A 21,107-nucleotide genomic window follows, 5' to 3' on the forward strand; every position below is an offset into this window, starting at 1 on the left:
TGCTAATGCTAAACTAGCAATGAAAGAACTGCAGGTTGCTATTAGCAAACAGCAAACTGCACATCCTGATGGTGCTTTTATTGTTGCAGGGGATTTTAACCACTCAAATCTGAAAACTGTTTTTCCCAAATTCCACCAAAATGTCTCCTGCCCTTCTAGAGGAGACAATACACTAGACCACGTGTATACAAACATTCCGGAGGATTACAAAGCCACTCCCCTCACCCACATGGGACAGTCTGATCACCTTTCACTGTTCCTACTCCCCAAGTATTTACCCCCTCATTAAACATGTGAAACCATCAGCGAGGACAGTCAAAGTGTGGCCAGAGGGGTCAGACTCATTACTACAGCACCAGTTTCAACAAACAGACTGGAGATTGTTTGCCACTCAGGCCACCCTTGACTCTCATACGGACATTGAAACATATGCTTCTTCCGTTCTGGATTACATCAACATCTGCATCAACAATGTCATCCACCCATAAACTAATAAAGACCTTCCTCGACCAGAAGCCTTGGATGAACAGAGATCTGACTACTGCTAAAGGCACGCGACGCTGCTTTCAGATCCGGGGATGCAGAAGCCTACAGCTCATCCAGGGCCAACCTGAAAAAGGGCATCAAGATGGCTAAACATGACCACAAACTGCGGATTGAGGAGCACTTCAACAACAACTCCGACCCTCGACACATCTGACAGGGCATCCAAGCCATCACAGACTACTGGCCAAAAAACCCTACCCCCACAGCCAGCGACTTCTCCATCGCCGACGAGTTAAACAGGTTCTATGCTCGCTTCGACAGGGAGAACAAAGATCCAGCCATCAAAGCTGAGCTCCCCCCAGACTAACTCCCCCTCAGACTATCCATCGCAGATGTGTTGTCTGCACTGAGAAGGATGAATGCACGCAAGGCTGCTGGTCCTGATGGCGTCCCTGGTCGTGTGCTCAGAGCATGTGCTGGGCAGCTGGCCTAGGTCTTCACTGACATTTTCAACCTGTCACTGGCCCAGGCGGTTGTCCCCACGTGCTTCAAGACCGCAACCATTGTGTCAATGCTGAAGCAGTCAACCACATCAAGCCTGAATGACTTCCGACCTGTTGCACTCACCCCCACGATCTTGAAGTGCTTCGAAAGACTGGTTTTGGTCTACCTTAAGTTGTGCCTCCCTCCAACACTGGATCCCCACCAGTTTGCCTACCGACCGAACAGGTCTACAGAGGATGCCATCTCCACAGCTTTACACTCTGCACTGATCCACCTGGACAAAACCAACACCTATGTGAGAATGCTGTTCATAGACTTTAGCTCAGCATTCAATATGGCCATTCCCTCTAGGCTGGTCACCAAACTCCATGACCTAGGGATCAGCCCCTCTCTCTCTAACTGGACTTTGGACTTTCTAACCAACAGACCCCAGTCTGTCAGGTTAGACAACTTCACCTCCTCAACCCTGAACCTGACCACCGGGTGCCACAGAGCTGCGTGCTGAGCTCCCTCCTGTACTCCCTTTTCACCTACAACTGCGTTCCTGTACACAGTTCCAACACCATCGTGAAGTTCACAGATGACATCACGGTGTTAGGCCTGATCAGTGACAATAATGAGTCAGCCTACAGGGAGGAGGTCAAGCACCTGGCTGCATGGTGCACTGACAACAATCTGGCCCTTAATGCAAAGAAAACCAAGGAGCTCATTGTGGATTACAGGAAGTCTAAAAGCTGCAGCCATGTCCCAGTTCTCATTGATGGCACTGAGATGGAGTGTGTGCCCAGCTTCAAATTCCTGGGTGTCTACATCCCCAAGGACCTCTCCTGGACCCTCAACACCTCAACCCTGGTCAAAAAGGCGCAGTAGCGACTGTACTTTTTGAGGAGGCTGAAGAAGGCCCGCCTGTCTCCCAAGATCCTGGTGAACTTTTACCGCTGCCTGGTCGAGAGCATTGTGACTATCTGCGCCACAGTGTGGTTTGGCAGATGCTCCGTGGCCGACCGGAAGGCCCTGCAACGGGTGGTGCAAACCACCCAACACATCACTGGTGCCCAGCTCCCTGCCATCGTAGACCTCCAGCACAAGCAGTGCTGTAGGGCGCGCGGCATCATCGGAGACCGTTCACATCCATGCCACAAACTGTTTGCCCTCCTACCTCCTACCTTCAGGCAGGAGGTTTCTGCGTTCCCGCACTAGCAGGCTCAAGAACAGTTTCTTTCCATCTACTGTAACCCTGCTGAACTCTGTGAGACGGCACTAGCTATATCTACCCACCCACAGCTTGGTACTGCCTCTCAGGGACCTTGTTGCATTACTCTATTTGCACTCTTAACAGTACTACTGGACTCTGACATTGCTTTGCAAAGTTTAATTAAGGACATTATTCAGTTGTACATGTCACCCTCGGTAACCTCATTGCTGCTATCCCTGCATTTCATCTGCATGGCTCCTTGCACTTTGTCTTCATTGCACATTTATACATCCCACTTAATAACATACATTGTACTTAATTCTTTCACTTGTACATTTTTTGCACTCTTTTATTTGCACTTCTGGTCAGATGCTAACTGCATTTCGTTGTACTCTACTTGTACTTGTTGAATGACAAAGTTGAATCTAATCTAATATGATTTTCTACAGTGGCAGCTTGACATGGAATGCAATGCTGAATTGCTTTTTCCACCATGTGATCTATGCCTGGAAACCAAACCGTCTCTCTCAGTAGCTGTTTTGTTTTCACAATACCTAGATGTCCTGTGTGAGCTAGGTTGATAGCTTTGTTTTGGAGAGAGATTGGAAGAACGAGCCATGTTCCTCTCAGAATGACTTTTGCTTGTGCATTGATTGTTAGTTGATGTCTCATGCGAAAGAGTGCTTTTAATGTCGCTTTGGTAACTGTGTTGTCAATGATAAAGTTCACATATTCCTCTGCCATGCGAGAGGTTCTTTGTGGTGTTGCCCCTGCGATGGGATATCTTGATGTAGTCGGCAGGGTTGTCTTTACCGGCTTTGTACTTCACAGTGTAGTTGTAGGTTTGTAGTCTGTCTCCATCACTCAAGTCATGCTGGGGTGTAGCTTTTGGGTTGTTGAAGAAGCTCTAGTGGTTTATGGTCTGTGATGACCGTGAAGTGAGCTCCGTAGAGATACAAGTGAAAGTGTTCGCATGCCCAGATGATCGCCAGAGCTTATCTCTCGGTTTGTGAGTAGTGCTGTTCACCTCTGAACGCGCACGGCTGGCATATGCGATGATATGGGCGTCATTGTCACTTTTTGGGTTGTGCTGACTTAATATGGTACCTAAACCAATTGGGCTGGCGTCAACTAACAGTGTCAACCTCTTGGCTGGGTCAAAGTAGGCTGTCGTCGTCTGCTGCATCAGACATATTGTTATTATTTTCAATGCAGACTGGTGCTGTGGTCCCCATGACCAGGTGTGATATTTTCTTGTGAGCTCACAAAGAGGCTGTGCGGTTGTTGCAAAGTCTGGTATGAACCGTGAGCACTATTGTATTATGCCCAGTAGATTGCGAACTTCCGAGGCATTTTGAGGTGCTGGCAGATTCTGTATGAGTTTGATTTTCTTTGGATCCGCCGAAATGCCTTTCTCTGAAAAAACATAGCTGTAAAACTCAAGTGTTTTGGTATATTCACATTTTTCTTTGTTCAGCGTGAGATTTTTGTCTCTCTATCTCTGAAACACAGCTTTGAGACCCACCCGTAGACTAGGATGTCATCGCTCAGGTTTCTCAAATTAGGAATGCCTTGCAGCACTTTCTGTATTGCATTTTGAAACACCTCGGCAGCTGAATTTATGCCAAAGTTCAGTGTGGTGTATCTCCAGAGATCAGTATGTGTAGTGAAGTTTGTGATATACCTTGAGTCTGGATGTAACTCAAGCTGGTGGTATCCAGCATTAAGATATAGCTTGGAGAATACCAATGCTCCATTCAGATCATGGATGAGGTTGTCAACCATTGGTGCGATGTGTCGTTCACGTTGTATTGCTGTATTAGGAAGGCGCATGTCGACACAGCACAAACTTTAGCAAGCGTTTTGGTGTGACCACCATGGGGGATACCCCTTGGCGTTGGCCCCGCTGATTTTTTCGATGATGTCTTGGCTTTTTAGTGTGTCAAGCTCACGTTGAACTTTTTCTCTCATGTCAAAAGGAATCCTCCTGTGTGGTTGTTCTGCTGTTTGCACTGTGTCATCAATGTGAAGCTTCACTTGAAAGTCTTTGAGTTTTCCTATACCTTGGAAGAGGTCCTGGTATTTATTGGTTTGCTGGCTTATGAATGAACCATCAGCAGGTTCACTTGGAGTGGACAGAGAGTTGATTATTTTCAGAAGTCCAAGGTCTGTTGCTGTCTGACAGCTAAGTAGTGAGCCAGAGTCACCTTTGATTAGATAGAAAGTGGTGTCCACCATCTTTGTCTTGGAGCAGACTGATGCTGTGAATTTTCCTCTCAGTGTAAGTAGTTTGGATGTGCCATAAGCAAAGATGTTTGCCTTAGCCTGTTTTACTTCACAGCTGGGCTTTAACTTGTCATATGTGACATCATCAACAATGTTAACACTTGCTCCCGAATCAACAATAACATCCACAGTTGTGTTCATAATGGTAACTTGGATGTGTGGTTGTGACGGTTTCTGTAGTGTACACACAACACACACATAATCATCATCAGAGCTTGTTGAGGTGTCTTGTTTTTCTGTTTTCATGACATCATGTGACTGCACTTTATGCACTTTGTGTTTCGGACGCTGTTGGGTTAGTTTTTCAGCAACTGGAGGAGTGGACTCGGTGGTTTGTGATCTAAAGCATTTTTTAAAGTGATTCAACTTTCCACATCCTTTGGGAATTTTCCTCCATAGTTTATTGCATGTTCTGTTTTGACGTTTGTCACTTTCATTTTTGTTGCCCTGGCTTTGTTATACTTTTTCCTTTGTACAGCACACACTGAAAGTTATTTTTGTAATTTTGATTGAGCATTCTCTATGCCTGCAGCTTGTTTATCCGACATCTCTTGTGCCCTGTCTGTACCAAGTAGTTGTTGGAGAGCCATTGAACCATATGTTAGCGCCATCCAGCGGAGGCGCGCGGAACTGCAGCTTAGTATTATCTGTGACGTTTTCAAACTCGCATGTGGATGCTAATTGCCTCAATCTTGTGTGGTAAGCATCCAAGGTTTAGTTTTCATTATGTCTCAGTTGTCTGAAAGCGTAGGTTTCATATTCTGTGTTGACTTGTGGACAGAAATATGCCTTGAGCTTGACTACATTGTATCATTAGTGAACGAATGGCGCCGGAGGGGATAGCTGACATTTTACGTGCTCCTTACCAACTGTGCTATTTTGTTAAGTTACAAACAACGTGATTTTTTTTTATTTTTACTGATTTTGTACATAATGTTGCTGCTACCGTCACTTATGACAGAAAATAACTTTTGGACATCAGAACAGCGATTACTCACCTCGAACTGGACGAAGATTTTGTCTTTAACGAGTCCGACACGTAGGATATGCTGTTTTCTTGGGAAAGGGCCCAAATCACCATCATTTGCGGGAAGAAAAGACAGAGAAAAAGGGGGCGGAGGTTGAGCTGCCTTCTAAGAATTCAAAAGCGAGTGAGTAAACCCCCTCTACCATCAGTCCTATTAGCCAACATGCAATCATTGGATAACAAAATGGATGAGCTCCGATCAAGGATATCCTACCAACGGGACATTTAAAACTGTATTATCTTATGTTTCACAGAGTCGTGGCTGAACGATGACATGGATAACATACAGCTGCCGGGGTTTTTGGTCCATCGGAAAGATAAAACAGCTGCCTCCGGTAAGACAAGGTGTGGCAGTCTGTGTCTACTTGTAAATAACAGCTGGTGCACGAAATCTAATATTAAGGAAGTCTCAAGGTTTTTCTCACCTGAGGTAGAGTATCTCATGATAAGCTGTAGACCACACTATTTACCAAGGGAGTTTTCATCTATATTTTTTGTTGCTGTCTATTTACCACCACAAACCGATGCTGGCACTAAGATGGCACTCAACGAGCTGTATAGGGCCATAAGCAAACAGGTAAATGCTCATCCAGAGCAGCGCGCCTAGTGGACTTTACTGCAGGGAAACTTAAATCCGTTTTACCTAATTTCTACCAGCATATTAAATGTACAACTATAGGAAAAACAATTATGTTCTTTGATATAATTGCTTTTTAGTATCTAACATTACCTAAGACCTTGATAAACACAACCAAATGATTAGACTGTTAGAATGTTGATGGGTCATTGGCTGGAAGTGTGGAAAATGTGCTTTAGGCCTACGTTTTTCACTACCAGACTACCACACCCTGATCTGTTTCACCTATCTTGTGCTTGTCTCCACCCCCCACCAGGTGTCTCCCATTTGTTCCCATTATCCCCTGTGAATTTATACCTGTGTTTTCTGTCTGCCTGTCGCCAGTTCATCTTGTTTCGTCAAGCTTACCAGCGTGTTGTTCCGTACGCCTGTTTTTTATTGTCACGTCCTGGCCTGTATAAGGGTTAATTGTCATTGTAGTTTGGTCAGGACGTGGCAGAGGGTATTTGTTTTATGTGGTTCGGGGTGGTGTTTTGGTAAAAGGGCGTTTGATTTAGTATTTCCCGGTTTTTGGATTATGGTCTATGTTTATGTATTTCTATGTGGAGTCTAGTGAGTGTGTTTCTATGGTTGATTAATTGGGGTTGGGACTCTCAATTGAAGGCAGGTGTTTTCTCTTTGCCTTTGATTGAGAGTCCCATATATTAGGGTGTGGTTGTGTTTGTCATTTGTGGGAGATTGTTCTTTGTCTAGCATGTATGAGCCTGAGAAGACTGTCAGTATATCGTGAGTTTGTTTTGTTGTTTTTGGTATTCATTTTGAGTTAATAAATGTTCAAAATGAACAAACACAGTCCTGCTGCATTTTGGTCCTCCTTTTCCGACGATGATTTCGCCATATCGTCTGACGACGACGAAATCCCTGACATTTATAGTCCTCCCGGTTCCAACCTTTTCTGCCTGCCCTGACACTGAGCCCGCCTGCCATACAGTTCAGCCTGCCCTGACCTCGAGCCTGCCTGCTGCCCTATACCTTTTGGACTCTGACCTGGATTACGAACTTCTGCCTGTCCTTAACCTTCCTCTTGCCTGCCCTTTGTATTTTTATAAATATCAGAGACTCGAACCATCTGTGTCTGCATCTGGGTCTCATCCTGTGTCGTTACAGTACGAACTGGCCATGACTGACACAGCAGACTTGGACCAGCTCCACAACACTGTCTCCATGCATGGAGCCACCTTTGGAAGACAAGAGGAGCTACTCCAGGACCTTATGGAAGGACTCCACACGCTGGCGGAATGCCTCGACCAGGGTTTCAAAACATTATTGGTATCAATTCCGTGGACTATCTATCAGGCAGCATGCCACAACGAAAATCTCCCGGACGCTCAGTGGTGATTTTGTACAGTCTACCCAGGCTTCCCGAGAACCCCGCTTACCTCCTCCGGAGCTCTATGCTGGGGATCCTGGAATATACCGGGTGTTTCTTTCCCAGTGCTCCCTCATCTTTGAGCTGTAGCCCTCTTCGTTCCCTTCGGATTTTTCGAAAATAGTATATCTGATAATATTTGGAAGGGTGCTCACCTGGGCTGCGACGGTTTGGGAGCAACAATCCGCCATTTGCCTTCGTCTGGAGGATTTCATGGCGGAGGTGAGGAGGGCGTTCGATTCTCCAGTGTCCGGGATGACATCCTTGTTTTCTCCCGTTCTGCACAAGGAAATGTCCTCCATATTCAACAAGTCCTCCAGCGCATCCTGGAGAACCAGTTTGTGAAAGCAGAGAAGTGTGAATTCCATCGCTCCACTATCTCTTTTCTGAAGGGAATGTTCAGATGGATCCTGAAAAGGTGAGAGCGGTGGTGGATTGGCTCCAACTCACATTCAGAGTGCAGCTGCAACGTTTCCTAGGATTTGCTCATTTCTACCACCGCTTCATTCGGGGCTACAGCATCCTGGCTTCTCCCCTCTCGACACTCACTTCTCCCAAGGTGCCGTTCACATGGTCCCCAGCTGTTGACAGGGCGTTTTTGGAGCTTAAGCATCGGTTTACTACAGCCCCCATCCTCATCCATCCAGACCCATCCCATCAGTTTGTGGTTGAGGTCAACGCTTCTGACTTTGGAGTGGGGTCCGTCCTGTCACAGTGGTCTGCCCAGGACCAAAAGCTGCATCCCTGTGCCTTCTTGTCCCATTGTCTCAATCCTGCTGAGAGAAACTATGATGTAGGAAATCGGGAACTTCTGGCAGCCAAGATGGCGTTGGAGGAGTGGAGGCACTGGCTTGAAGGGGCGGAACAATACCACATAACCTAAAATAATGAACGAAAAACCTCAATGTAGCCTATTTAAATTGCAGAAGAATTATACTTTTATGGATATTTCAAGGTACAGTTTCTCTTTATTCAACCCGCTCGTTATGAGTCAACCTGCACATCACTAGACTGCCTAGCACTGGGATTGAACCCATAATCCTCAGAGCCGTAGCTCGTGGTTTAAGTCCTTCTTCTATCCCCCTCCACAGCGCCCTAGCAAGCGTGAGCCTACGAGATGGTAATAGGGGCTCACGTTGCCCCTAGTGGACGGTATTGAAGGAATCTTCCGACGTCCTGGGGACCTGTAAAAACTTCGGATACTGAAGTGTATCTGGTGCGACCTGGCTGGTTATTTTATAGGAATTCATGCATGCCCCTGGGCGACTGAGTGTTTCACTGCTCTTGTACTGTCTTAAAGAATCAGCCAGAAGTATTGATACTGTAGGAAGTGTTGATGAGGGCTTGGTTTGTTAAAATTCAAGAGATTCTGCGTTCCCTTTGGCAATTGATCCAATTATAATTGATTAATTGATCCCATATTACAGTATCATTAATATTTTTTTTATTTAACCTTTATTTAACCAGTTAAGCTAGTTGAGAACAGGTTCTCATTTGCAACTGCGACCTGGCCAAGATAAAGCAAAGCAGTTCGACACATACAACAACACAGAGTTACATATGGAATAAACAAACAAAGTCAATAATACAGTAGAAAAATCTATATACAGCATGTGCAAATGAGGTAGGATAAGGGAGGTAAGGCAATAAATAGGCCATGGTGGTGAAGTAATTACAATATAGCAATTAAACACTGGAATGGTAGATGTGTGTAAGATGAATGTGCAAGTAGGGATACTGGGGGGCAAAGGAGCAAGATAAATAAATAAAGTATGGGGATGAGGTAGTTGGATGGGCTATTTACACATGGGCTATGTACAGGTGCAGTGATCTGTGAGCTGCTCTGACAGCTGGTGCTTAAAGCTAGTGAGGGAGATATGAGTCTCCAGCTTCAGTGATTTTTGCAATCAGTCATATAGTTCATTCACTTGGTTTTCCAGATCTCCCTGGGTCCAATGGCCACCGAATACAAGTAATTTCACAGATGGTGTTCCACTGAAGTCCAGTGAACTGCGGTGCAGCGGCCAGTGACTCAAGGGCTAGGGATTTACTGAGTGTGGCTGAAATAGGATCAACTAGTTGAATCTGTCACAGGAATACAATACAGGATTATCTCAATCTGAAAATCACCAGACAGGTCACAACTCCAACACACCACACCCTGATTGTGATCATTCAACCACATAATGGAAAAAATGATATCAACTTCAGGTAAGCACAGTATTTCTAAAGTGTACTTCAATGTATAAATGCTTTAACAGCAGTATTGGAAAGGTTAAAGGATGATCTCTCTTCCTTCCTTCCCTCTCTTTCTCTCCCTCCTTCTCCCTTTACCTCTGTCTAGCTCTCCCTCTCTCCATCCCAGACTTGCATCATCTAATGTCATTACCATCCCAAGTCTAATATTCTGCATGTTGCTGGTGAAGCAGTATTGGTTGGGAAAATCAGACACATAGACAGATAAAATAGCTTGCTCTCCTGCAGATATTTGGCACTTGAGTGTAGACATCTTGGGGCCACAGTAGCATTTTCCATTCCCAACACACACAGCCACACTGTGCTCTTTTGGACAATATTTACCTAGCGAACCACCGTGACATTCACCCCCAGCTGATGTACGACCTAGTACACTTGAACAAACAGGGTGTCAAGGTGTTCTCTAGGAAACTGAAAGAAACTGCTCTGGGACAAAGCAAATACCAAAATAAGAGAAACTCTGCCATATATCCTCCAAGATCATGACCAGCAGCCCTCACCCAGAGAGACCAGCTCCACCCTACACCACAGGGCCACATCCAGAGAGACCAGCTCTACCCTACACAACCAGGCCCCATCCAGAGAGGCTAGCTCCACCCTGCACCATCGTGCCCCCTCCAGAGGTCAGCTCCACCCTACACCATCGGTTCCCTTCCAGAGAGGCCAGCTCCACCATAAAAATCAGGCCCCATCCAGAGCAGCAAACACCACCCTGCTCCATCGGGCACCTTGCAGAGGCCAGCTCAACCCTACACCACCAGGCTCCATCCAGATAGACCAGCTCCAGCCTGCAACGTCAAATCCCTTCTAGTGGACAGCAACCCCCCACCCGTCTACCCCTAATGCTAACAGGACAACACCCCAATCAGAAGAGACAACAGTCCAACAAGAAAGCTATGCAGAAGTAGCACGAAGAATAGAGCACCCTGCTGCAGCCGATCTAAACAAGATAAGGCATTATTTGTTATGAGAAATAGAATTATTAGAAATACAACCTATTATCATTATGAGTTCAGTTTTATATAAGCTACACAGGAAACGGTTAAAGTTAGCTCACATAAATATATGTAGCCTCAGATACAAAGTCCATGAGATCAGTAATTAGCTAATCTTAGATCATATTAAAGCTACAATGTGTAATTTTTGGACGACCCGACCAAATTCACAAAGAAATCTGAGTTAGAGATCTTCCATTCTCATTGAAAGCAAGCCTAAGATGCGTTAGAGCTGTTCTGTGTGCGCTATTTATATGCTTCCCATTCTTTAGATTTGTTTTTGCGTCTTTTACTTTTGGTTTTGTACACCAGCTTCAAACAGCTGAGAATACAATATTTTTGGTTATGGAAAATATATTTCACAGCAGTTTAGATGGTACAATGATTCTCTACACTATACTTGCTTGGTTTGTCACATAAACTGAAATTAGGCAAACTGTTAGAACTTTAGCAACCAGGAAATGGCTGAGCAATTTCTGCATAGGGCATCTTTAAGTTTCGATTTTTGCATCTTTTACTTTCAGTTTTGTACACCAGCTTCAAACAGCTGAGAACACAATATTTTTGGTTATTGAAAAGATATTTCACAGTGGTTTAGATGGTACAATGATTCTCTACACTTACTGACCCATCGGTGTACCGTTCGTTCAGTCAACATCCAAACTTAAATAACGAAGACGGATAATCATTTGGACTGCATTAATAATTTTTTATATGTCATCCACAAGATTTAATTACTGAACAGAGATGGTGTGGGTGTAGAAAAGAGGGTCTGCCACAGGATATTTCTGCTAAGGATTTTCAAAGTAAAAGCTGTGTGACTAACGTTGGAACTTTACCTGACCATTGCTCCAGCTAGCTATCTTTCACCATTAGTTAAATACACTAACGTTACTTGTTGGTCCTTATATGTGTTATTTATTTTATAGTCTTTTTTTGCTAATCTTTATCAAAGGTGTCAAATTTTGGACCTATTTTTATCTTGACTTTGAAATTGTTTGACTTAAAAGTTGTTAGTTTTGTTATTACGTTAAATTTACTAACATTTCATAGTTAGTAAATGCATTGCCATCTCTAAATTGATGAATAATTTAACATCTTTACCAGCTGTCTGATTAAATTCATTGATATGTGTTGCTAAGGTTATATATATATATATATATATATATATATATATATATATATATATACTGCTCAAAAAAATAAAGGGAACACTTAAACAACACAATGTAACTGCAAGTCAAACACACTTCTGTGAAATCAAACTGTCCACTTAGGAAGCAACACTGATTGACAATAAATGTCACATGCTGTTGTGCAAATGGAATAGACAACAGGTGGAAATTATAGGCAATTAGCAAGACACCCCCAAAAAAGGAGTGGTTCTGCAGGTGGTAAACACAGACCACTTTTCAGTTCCTATGCTTCCTGGCTGATGTTTTGGTCACTTTTGAATGCTGGCGGTGCTTTCACTCTAGTGGTAGCATGAGATGGAGTCTACAACCCACACAAGTGGCTCAGGTAGTGCAGCTCATCCAGGTTGGCACATCAATGCGAGCTGTGGCAAGAAGGTTTGCTGTGTCTGTCAGCGTAGTGTCCAGAGCATGGAGGCGCTACAAGGAGACAGGCCAGTACATCAGGAGACGTGGAGGAGGCCGTAGGAGGGCAACAACCCAGCAGCAGGATCGCTACCTCCGCCTTTGTGCAAGGAGGAGCACTGCCAAAGCCCTGCAAAATGACCTCCAGCAGGCCACAAATGTGCATGTGTCTGCTCAAACGGTCAGAAACAGACTCCATGAGGGTGGTATGAGGGCCCGACGTCCACAGGTGGGGGTTGTGCTTACAGCCCAACACCGTGCAGGACGTTTGGCATTTGCCAGGGAACACCAAGATTGGCAAATTCGCCACTGGCGCCCTGTGCTCTTCACAGATGAAAGCAGGTTCACACTGAGCACATGTGACAGACGTGACAGTCTGGAGACGCCGTGGAGAACGTTCTGCTGCCTGCAACATCCTCCAGCATGACCGGTTTGGCGGTGGGTCAGTCATGGTGTGGTGGGCATTTCTTTGGGGGGCCGCACAGCCCTCCATGTGCTCGCCAGAGGTAGCCTGACTGCCATTAGGTACCGAGATGAGATCCTCAGACCCCTTGTGAGACCATATGCTGGTGCGGTTGGCCCTGGGTTCCTCCTAATGCAAGACAATGCTAGACCTCATGTGGCTGGAGTGTGTCAGCAGTTCCTGCAAGAGGAAGGCATTGATGCTATGGACTGGCCCGCCCGTTCCCCAGACCTGAATCCAATTGAGCACATCATGTCTCGCTCCATCCACCAACGCCACGTTGCACCACAGACTGTCCAGGAGTTGGCAAATGCTTTAGTCCAAGTCTGGGAGGAGATCCCTCAGGAGACCATCCGCCACCTCATCAGGAGCATGCCCAGGCGTTGTAGGGAGATCATACAGGCACGTGGAGGCCACACACACTACTGAGCCTCATTTTGACTTGTTTTACGGACATTACATCAAAGTTGGATCAGCCTGTAGTGTGGTTTTCCACTATAATTTTGAGTGTGACTCCAAATCCAGACCTCCATGGGTTGATAAATTGGACTTCCATTGATTATTTTTGTGTGATTTTGTTGTCAGCACATTCAACTATGTAAAGATAAAAGTATTTAATAAGATTATTTCATTCATTCAGATCTAGGATGTGTTATTTTAGTGTTCCCTTTATTTTTTTGAGCAGTGTATATCGCTAAGGTTATCCAAATGTTAGCATTATTTTCAATTATAACTTTATTCTTACAAATATATGGGGTGATCACAGAGCCAAAGCAAAGTAGCAGTTAATGAAATAAAGTTACTCGAGTTTTTCAACAGAAGTAAAGCATGGAAAATATACAAGACATGACATAATACAATACATTTTATTTTATTCACACCAACGGACATAACTAACTCTTGTGATTGCCATATCAACAGAATTGATTGGAATGTGTTTTAGTGCAGCTCACATAAACAAAAACAGTAGACAGTAAAAACAGTAGCACAAAATAACATACAAAACATCAAATAACTCATATTTGATGATCTTGAGGGCCTCTGTACATACTAGTGACAAGTGCTAACCAGAAGAGTATTGTCCTCACTGAAGTGCCTGTGAGAGGAAGCTACTAGACTATTGAGACACAGCCAGTATCTCCTCAAGGTGAGGTGTTGAAGGTGCCCCCCAGGGGTCGGCAGGAGGCAAAGGGGGAGAAGTCCTTGCGGGCAAACATGAAGATGTCGCACAGTTTTTCGTAGTAACAGGATATACAAGAAGTCGGCCATCATGGCGTGGAGCTCCGAGTGCTGCCACAGGTACTTCTCCTATAACACACACACACACACACACACACAATCAAATCAAACGATGTCACATGTGCTGAATACAACAAGTGTAGACTTTAGTGAAATGCTTACTTACAAGCCCTTAACCAACAGTGCAGTTCAAGAAATAAGAAAATATTTACCAAGTAGACTAAAATAAAAAGTAATAAAAAAGTAGCACAATAAGAATAACAACAATGAGGTTTATATACAGGGGGCACCGGTACCGAGTCAGAGTGTGGGGTACAGGTTAGTTGAGGTAATTTGTACATGTGGGTGACTATGCATAGATAATAAACAGTGAGTAGCAGCAGTGTACAAAAGGGGGGGGAACAATGTAAATTGTCCGGTGGCGATTTTATTAATTGTTCAGCAGTCTTATGGCTTGGGGGTAGAAGCTATTCAGGAGCCTCTTAGTCGTAGACTTGGCGTTCCGGTACCGCTTGCCGTGTGGTAGCAGAGAAAACGGTCTATAACTTGGGTGACTGGAGTCTGACAATTTTATGGGCTTTCCTCTGACACCGCCTATTATATAGGTCATGGATGGCAGGAAGCTTGGCCCCAGTGATGTACTGGGCCGTTCACACTACCCTCTGTAGCGCCTTACAGTCAGATGCCGAGCAGTTGCCATACCAGCAGTGGCGGTTCTAGACCATTTCAACTGGGGCCAGTTGTACTGTTAGAGGGGCCAGTTACATTAGACGTTATTGTTGTCATATCGTTTTCTTCACTGCATTGCAGGCATTAGCAGGCAAAAGACCATGTTCATAATCATTAGTGTTCCGTGTTGCCACTGTCTAATAACGGATGTAAAAAAAGAACGATAGCAAAAATGTTATGTAAACATGATTTAATTTCATACTCCACATTTAGGGGGGCCACAAGGGGGTCCAAAATTGTTGTCACAGGGGCACTGCCCCCCCCAGAACCGCCCCTGCATAGCAGGCAGTGATGCAACTGGTCAGGATGCTCTCTAGGTGCAGCTGAAGAACCTTTTGAGGATCTGGGGACCCATGCCAAATCTTTTCAGTCACCTGAGGGGAAAAGGTTTTGTCGTACCCTCTTCACAACTGTCTTGGTATGTTTGGACCATGATAGTTCGTTGGTGATGTGGACACCAAGGAACTTGAAAATCTCGACCCGCTCCACTACAGCCCCGTCGATGTTAATGGTGGTCTGTTCGGCCCATCTTTTCCTGTAGTCCACGATCAGCTCCTTAGTCTTGCTCACATTGAGGGAGAGGTTGTTGTCCTGGCACCACACTGCCAGTTCTCTGACATCCTCCCTATAGGCCGTCTCATCATTGTCGGTGATCAGGCCTACCACTGTTGTGTCGTCAACAAACTTAATGATGGTGTTGGAGTCGTGTTTGGCCACGCAGTCGTGGGTGAACAGGGAATACAGGAGGGGACTAAGTACACACCCCTGAGGAGTCCCAGTGTTAAGGATCAGTGTGGCAGACGTGTTGTTGCTTACTCTTACCACCTGGGGCGGCCAATCAGGAAGTCCAGGATCCAGTTGCAGAGGGAAGTGTTTAGTCCCAGAGTCCTTAGCTTAGTGATGAGCTTCGTGGGCACTATGGTGTTGAACGCTGAGCTGTAGTCCATGAACAGCATTCTCACATAGGTGTTCCTTTTGTCCAGTTGAGAAAGGGAAGTGTGGAGTGCGATTGAGATTGCATCATCTGTGGATCTGTTGGGGCGGTATACAAATTGGAGTGGGTCTAGGGTGTCCGGGAGGATGCTGTTGATGTGAGCCATGACCAGCCTTTCAAAGCACTTCATGGCTACCGACGTGGCGGTAATCATTTAGGCAGGTTACCTTCTCTTCCTTGGGCACGGTGACTATGGTGGTCTGCTTGAAATGTAGGTATTACGGCTCAGTCAGGGAGAGGTTGAAAATGTCAGTGAAGACACTTGCCAGTTGGTCCGTGCATGCTTTGAGTACACGTTCTGGTAATCCGTCTGGCCCAGCAGCTTTGTGAATGTTGACCTGTTTAAAGATTTTGTTCACATCAGCTACCAAGAGCGTTATCACACAGTCATCCAGAACAGCTGGTGCTCTCGTGCATGCTTCAGTGTTGTTTGCCTCGAAATGAGCATAAAAGCATTTAACTCATCTGGTAGGCTTACGTCACTGGTCAGCCCGGATTAGTCTCCCGCTCCTTGAACGTGGAAGCTCTAGCCTTTAGCTCGATGCGGCTGTTGCCTGTAATCCATGGCTTCTGGTTGGGATATGTACGTACAGTCACTGTGGGGATGACGTTGTCGATGCACTTATTGATGAAGCCATTGACTGAGGTGGTGTACTCCTCAATGCCATTGGATGAATCCTGGAACATATTCCAGTCTGTGCTAGCAAAACAGTACTGTAGTGTAGCATCTGCGTCATCTGACCACTTCCATATTGAGCGAATCACTGGTACATCCTGGTTTAGTTTTTGCTTGTAAGCAGGAATCAGGAGGATAGAATTATGTTCAGATTTTCCAAATGGAGGGCGGGGGAGAGCTTTGTATGCTTCTCTGTGTGTAGGCGTAAAGGTGGTCTAGGATTTTTTTCCCTCTGGTAGCACATGTGACATGCTGGTAAAAATTGTGTAAAACTGATTTAAGTTTGCCTGCATTATAGTCCCCGGCCACTAAGAGCGCTGTTTCTGGGTGAGCATTTTCTTCTTTGCTTATGTCCTTATAGAGTTGGTTGAGAGCGGTCTTAGTGCCAGCTTCGTTCTGTGGTGGTAAATAGACAGCTACGAATAATATAGATGAGAACTCTCTTGGTAGATAGTGTGGTCTACAGCTTATCATAAGGTACTCTACATCAGGCGAGCAATACCTCAAGACTTCTTTAATATTAGACATCGCGCACCAGCTGTTATTGACAGACACACACCCCCACCTCTCGTCTTACCAGAGGTAACGTCTGTTCTGCCGGTGCATGGAAAATCCCGCTAGCTCTATATTGTCCGTATCGTCGTTCAGCCATGTCTCGGTGAACCATAAGATGTTACAGTTTTTAATGTCCCGTTGGTAGGATAATCTTAATCGCATCAGGTCAGGTTGGAAATTTAAGGGTTAGTGGTTTAAGATGAAGGGGCTAAGGTGAGAGTAGGGGATAAGGGTAGGGTGTAGGGAAAGACTAATATGTCACCTTTCTGTATGTCCTCTTCCCACACCAGACAACCTCTTCTCAAAGCTTACCATCGCTCACTTCTGACACAGAACACACAAACATGTAAATAGGGGAACATTCATAATAGTGTGTGTGTGTGTGTGTGTGTGTGTGTGTGTGTGTGTGTGTGTGTGTGTGTGTATTTGGGGCAGGAGCAGCAGGAGACTCATGTTGACGGGAGAGCCCACCTGCACAGGAAAAGGAAATGTCATCACACAGGGAGAAAAAGATGGCATCAGCAATGCTATTTTTTATATTAAAGAACAAGTTCACTACTGACTTTCAGCATGCATATACTGTAGGGAAGGGCAGTCAACTTGTACTGCACTGACTCAGATGACTGATGATTGGCTAAAAGTAAATGGATAATAAGATGATAGTTGGAGCTGTATTGCTAGATTTCAGTGCAGCCTTTGATGTTATTTATCCACATTTTTTATTGAAAAAAACTCACTTGTTAGGGCCTTACATCACCTGACATCACATGGTTGGAGAGTTACTTATCCAATAGAAGCTTCTCTAACATCAGATATGTACAGTGCGGTACTCCTCAGGGCAGTTGCCTTGCGCTGTTACTCTTCTCTGTTTTTACAAATGATTTGCCACTTGTCTTACAAGAAGCTAAAACGACTATGTGCTGATGATTGCACACTACACATCAGCACTTACAGCAAGTAAGCTCACTGAGACTCTTATTTACAGTCAGTGTCAGAATGGGCAATTGACAATAAAAAGGTCTTCAATGCATCTAAAACCAAAATCATTCTATTTGGTTCAAAGTACTCTTACAACAAAACCTCAAGTGGAGTTGTGCATAAAGGGTGTGACCATTGAACTTATTGAAGAAGCTAAACTCCTAGGAGTAACATTGGATGGTCAGTTGTCATGGTCAAGTCATATAGACAAAGTTGTGAAAATGGGGAGCACACATAAAATGATAGTCTGTAATAAAAAGATGTTCTGCATTTTTGACACAAAGATCAACTTTAATCTTGTCCCATCTTGATTACTGTCTGGTAAAGTGGTTGGGTGCAGCAAAGAAAGACCTAGCAAAGCTGCAGCTTGGCTCAAAACAAAGCAGCACGCCTTACCCTTAATTGCACACACAAAACTAACATTAACAACATGCACTATAGTCTTTCATGTTTGAGCGTTGAGGAGAAATTGACTACTACTCTTCTAGACCTTTTAAGAAATATTTTGTTTGTTGAAAATGCCTAACCACTTGTATGATCTATTTGCATACACCTTTTTAAGGGACCAAAAGTAATTGGACAATTTGCTGCTCAGCTGTTCCAAAGCCAGGTGTGTGTTATTCACTCATTAGTTAATTTACAAGTAAGCAGATAAAAGGTCTAGAGTTGACTTCAAGTGTGGCATTTGCATTTGAAATCTGTTGCTGTTAATCCTCAATATGAAGTCCAGAGCTGTCACTGCCAATGAAGCAAGCCATCATTAGGCTGAAAAATCAAAACAAACCCATCAGAGAGATAGCGAGAATATTAAGTGTGGCCAAATCAACTATTTGGTATATTCTTAAAAAGAAAGAACGCACTGGTGAGCTCAGGAAAACCAAAAGGCCCGAAAGACCACAGAAAACAACTGTGGTGGATGACAGAATTCTTTCCCTAGTGAAGAAAAACCCCTTCATAACAGTTGGCCAGATCAAGAACACCCTCCAGGAGGTAGGCATATCTGTGTCAAAGTCAACAATCAAGAATAGACTTCACCAGAGAAAATACAGAGGGTTTACCACAAGATGTAAACCATTGGTATATAGTTGAAGTCGGAAGTTTACATACACTTGGTTGGAGTCATTACAACTTGTTTTTCAACCACTCCACAAATTTCTTGTAAACAAACTATAGTCTTGGGAAGTCGTTTAGGACATCTACTTTGTGCATGACACAAGTCATTTTTCCAACAATTATTTACAGACAGATTATTTCACTTACAACTCACTGTATCACAATTCCAGTGGGTCAGAAGTTTACATACACTAAGTTGACAGTGGCTTTAAACAGGTTGGAAAGTTCCAGAAAATGATGTCATGGATTTAGAAGCTTCTGATAGGGTAATTGACAACATTTGAGTCAATTGGAGGTGTACCTGTGGATGTATTTCAAGGCCTATCTTCACACTCAGTGCCTCTTTGCTGGACATCATGGGAAAATCAAAAGAAAATCAGCCAAGACCTCAGAAAAGAAATTCAAGTCTGATTCATCCTTGGGAGCAATTTCCAAATGCCTGAAGGTACCACGTTCATCTGTACAAACAATAGTACGCAAGTATAAACACCATGGGACAATACAGCCGTCATACCGCTCAGGAAGGAGACGCGTTCTGTCTCCTAGAGATGAACATACTTTGGTGCGAAAAGTGCAAAACAATCCCAGAACAACAGTGAAGGACCTTGTGAAGATGCTGGAGGAAACAGCTACAAAAGTATCTATATCCACAGTAAAACGAGTCCTATATCGACATAACCTGAAAGGCCACTCAGCAAGGAAGAAGCCATTGCTTCAAAACCGCAATAAAAAAGCCAGACTACATTTTGCAACTGCACATGGGGACAAAGATCGTACTTTTTGGAGAAATGTCCTCTGGTCTGATGAAACAAAAATAGAACTGTTGGGCCATAATGACCATCGTTGTGTTTGGAGGAAAAATGGTGAAGCACGGGGGTGGCAGCATCATGTTGTGGGGGTGCTTTGCTGCAGGAGGGACTAGTGCACATCACAAAATAGATGGCATCATGAGGAAGGGAAAATTATGTGGATATATTGAAGCAACATCTCAAGAAATCAGTCAGGAAGTTAAAGCTTGTTCGCAAATGGGTCTTCCAAATGGACAACGACTCCAAGCATACTTCCAAATTTGTGGCAAAATGGCTTAAGGACAACACAGTCAAGGTATTGGAGTGGCCATCACAAAGCCCTGACCTCAATCCTATAGAACATTTCTGGGCAGAACTGAAAAAGCGTGTGCGAGCAAGGAAGCCTAATGGGCCAAAATTCACCCAACGTATTGTGGGAAGCTTGTGGAAGGCTACCCAAAATGTTTGACCCAAGTTAAACAATTTAAAGGCAATGCTACCAAATACTAATTGAATGTATGCAAACTTCTGACCCACTGGGAATGTGAGGAAAGAAATAAAAGGTGAAATAAATAACTCTACTATTATTTTGACTTTTCAGAATTCTTAAAATAAAGTGATGATCCTAACTGACCTAAGACAGGGAATTTTTACTATGATTAAATGTCAGGAATTGTGAAAAACTGAGTTTAAATGTATTTGGCTAAGGTGTATGTAAACTTCCGACTTCAACTGTGTATTCAATTAAATTAATACGGCATTGTAACATTGATGCCTTTCTCTCTCTCTTTGCAGGGGATTAGACAGATGAACTGCAGCCACTAACACCTAATTAAACTAATTCTTGTCTAAACTGAAGAGCTGCTCACAGTGCAATCCCTTGGGACAGAAAACACGTGGGTATTTTAGAATGAGCTTCATAAATTATGTTTTGACAAAACATGATAAACAATAACATGGGCTAATCTATTTCTATCTAAATTGTGATGTTGCACACTACTGAATAATATCCTGCGATATGATTATCCTGGTGGCAGGGAGGTTCACAACAAACTCTTTACATCTGCAGGGTGTTAGGGTGGAATGTCCTTCAACCTGGAACAAGCAGAGACAAGGGGGAAGAAATGAACCTCACTGGTCAATTTCAGTGCTGGTTCAAGTTCCTAAAGACACAACTACCTTTAGTAATGTGAAATTGTTTTGTGGCTTGGTCACATTG

The 21,107-nt window shown here is 44.1% G+C and overlaps 1 long non-coding RNA gene across 1 annotated transcript; it reads right to left on the reverse strand.

Annotated features, from left to right (window-relative positions):
- Nucleotides 1–13,663: 13,663 nt before the first annotated feature.
- On the reverse strand, nt 13,664–19,264 carry LOC106571764 (uncharacterized). The gene is made up of 2 exons (XR_001320999.2): nt 17,272–19,264; nt 13,664–14,124 (listed from the first exon to the last, which is right to left on the reverse strand). It is a non-coding gene; the product is annotated as an uncharacterized lncRNA (long non-coding RNA).
- Nucleotides 19,265–21,107: the final 1,843 nt, after the last annotated feature.

The sequence above is a fragment of the Salmo salar genome, chromosome ssa15, assembly GCF_905237065.1.
Source record: "Salmo salar chromosome ssa15, Ssal_v3.1, whole genome shotgun sequence".
Taxonomy (NCBI): Eukaryota; Metazoa; Chordata; class Actinopteri; order Salmoniformes; family Salmonidae; genus Salmo; species Salmo salar.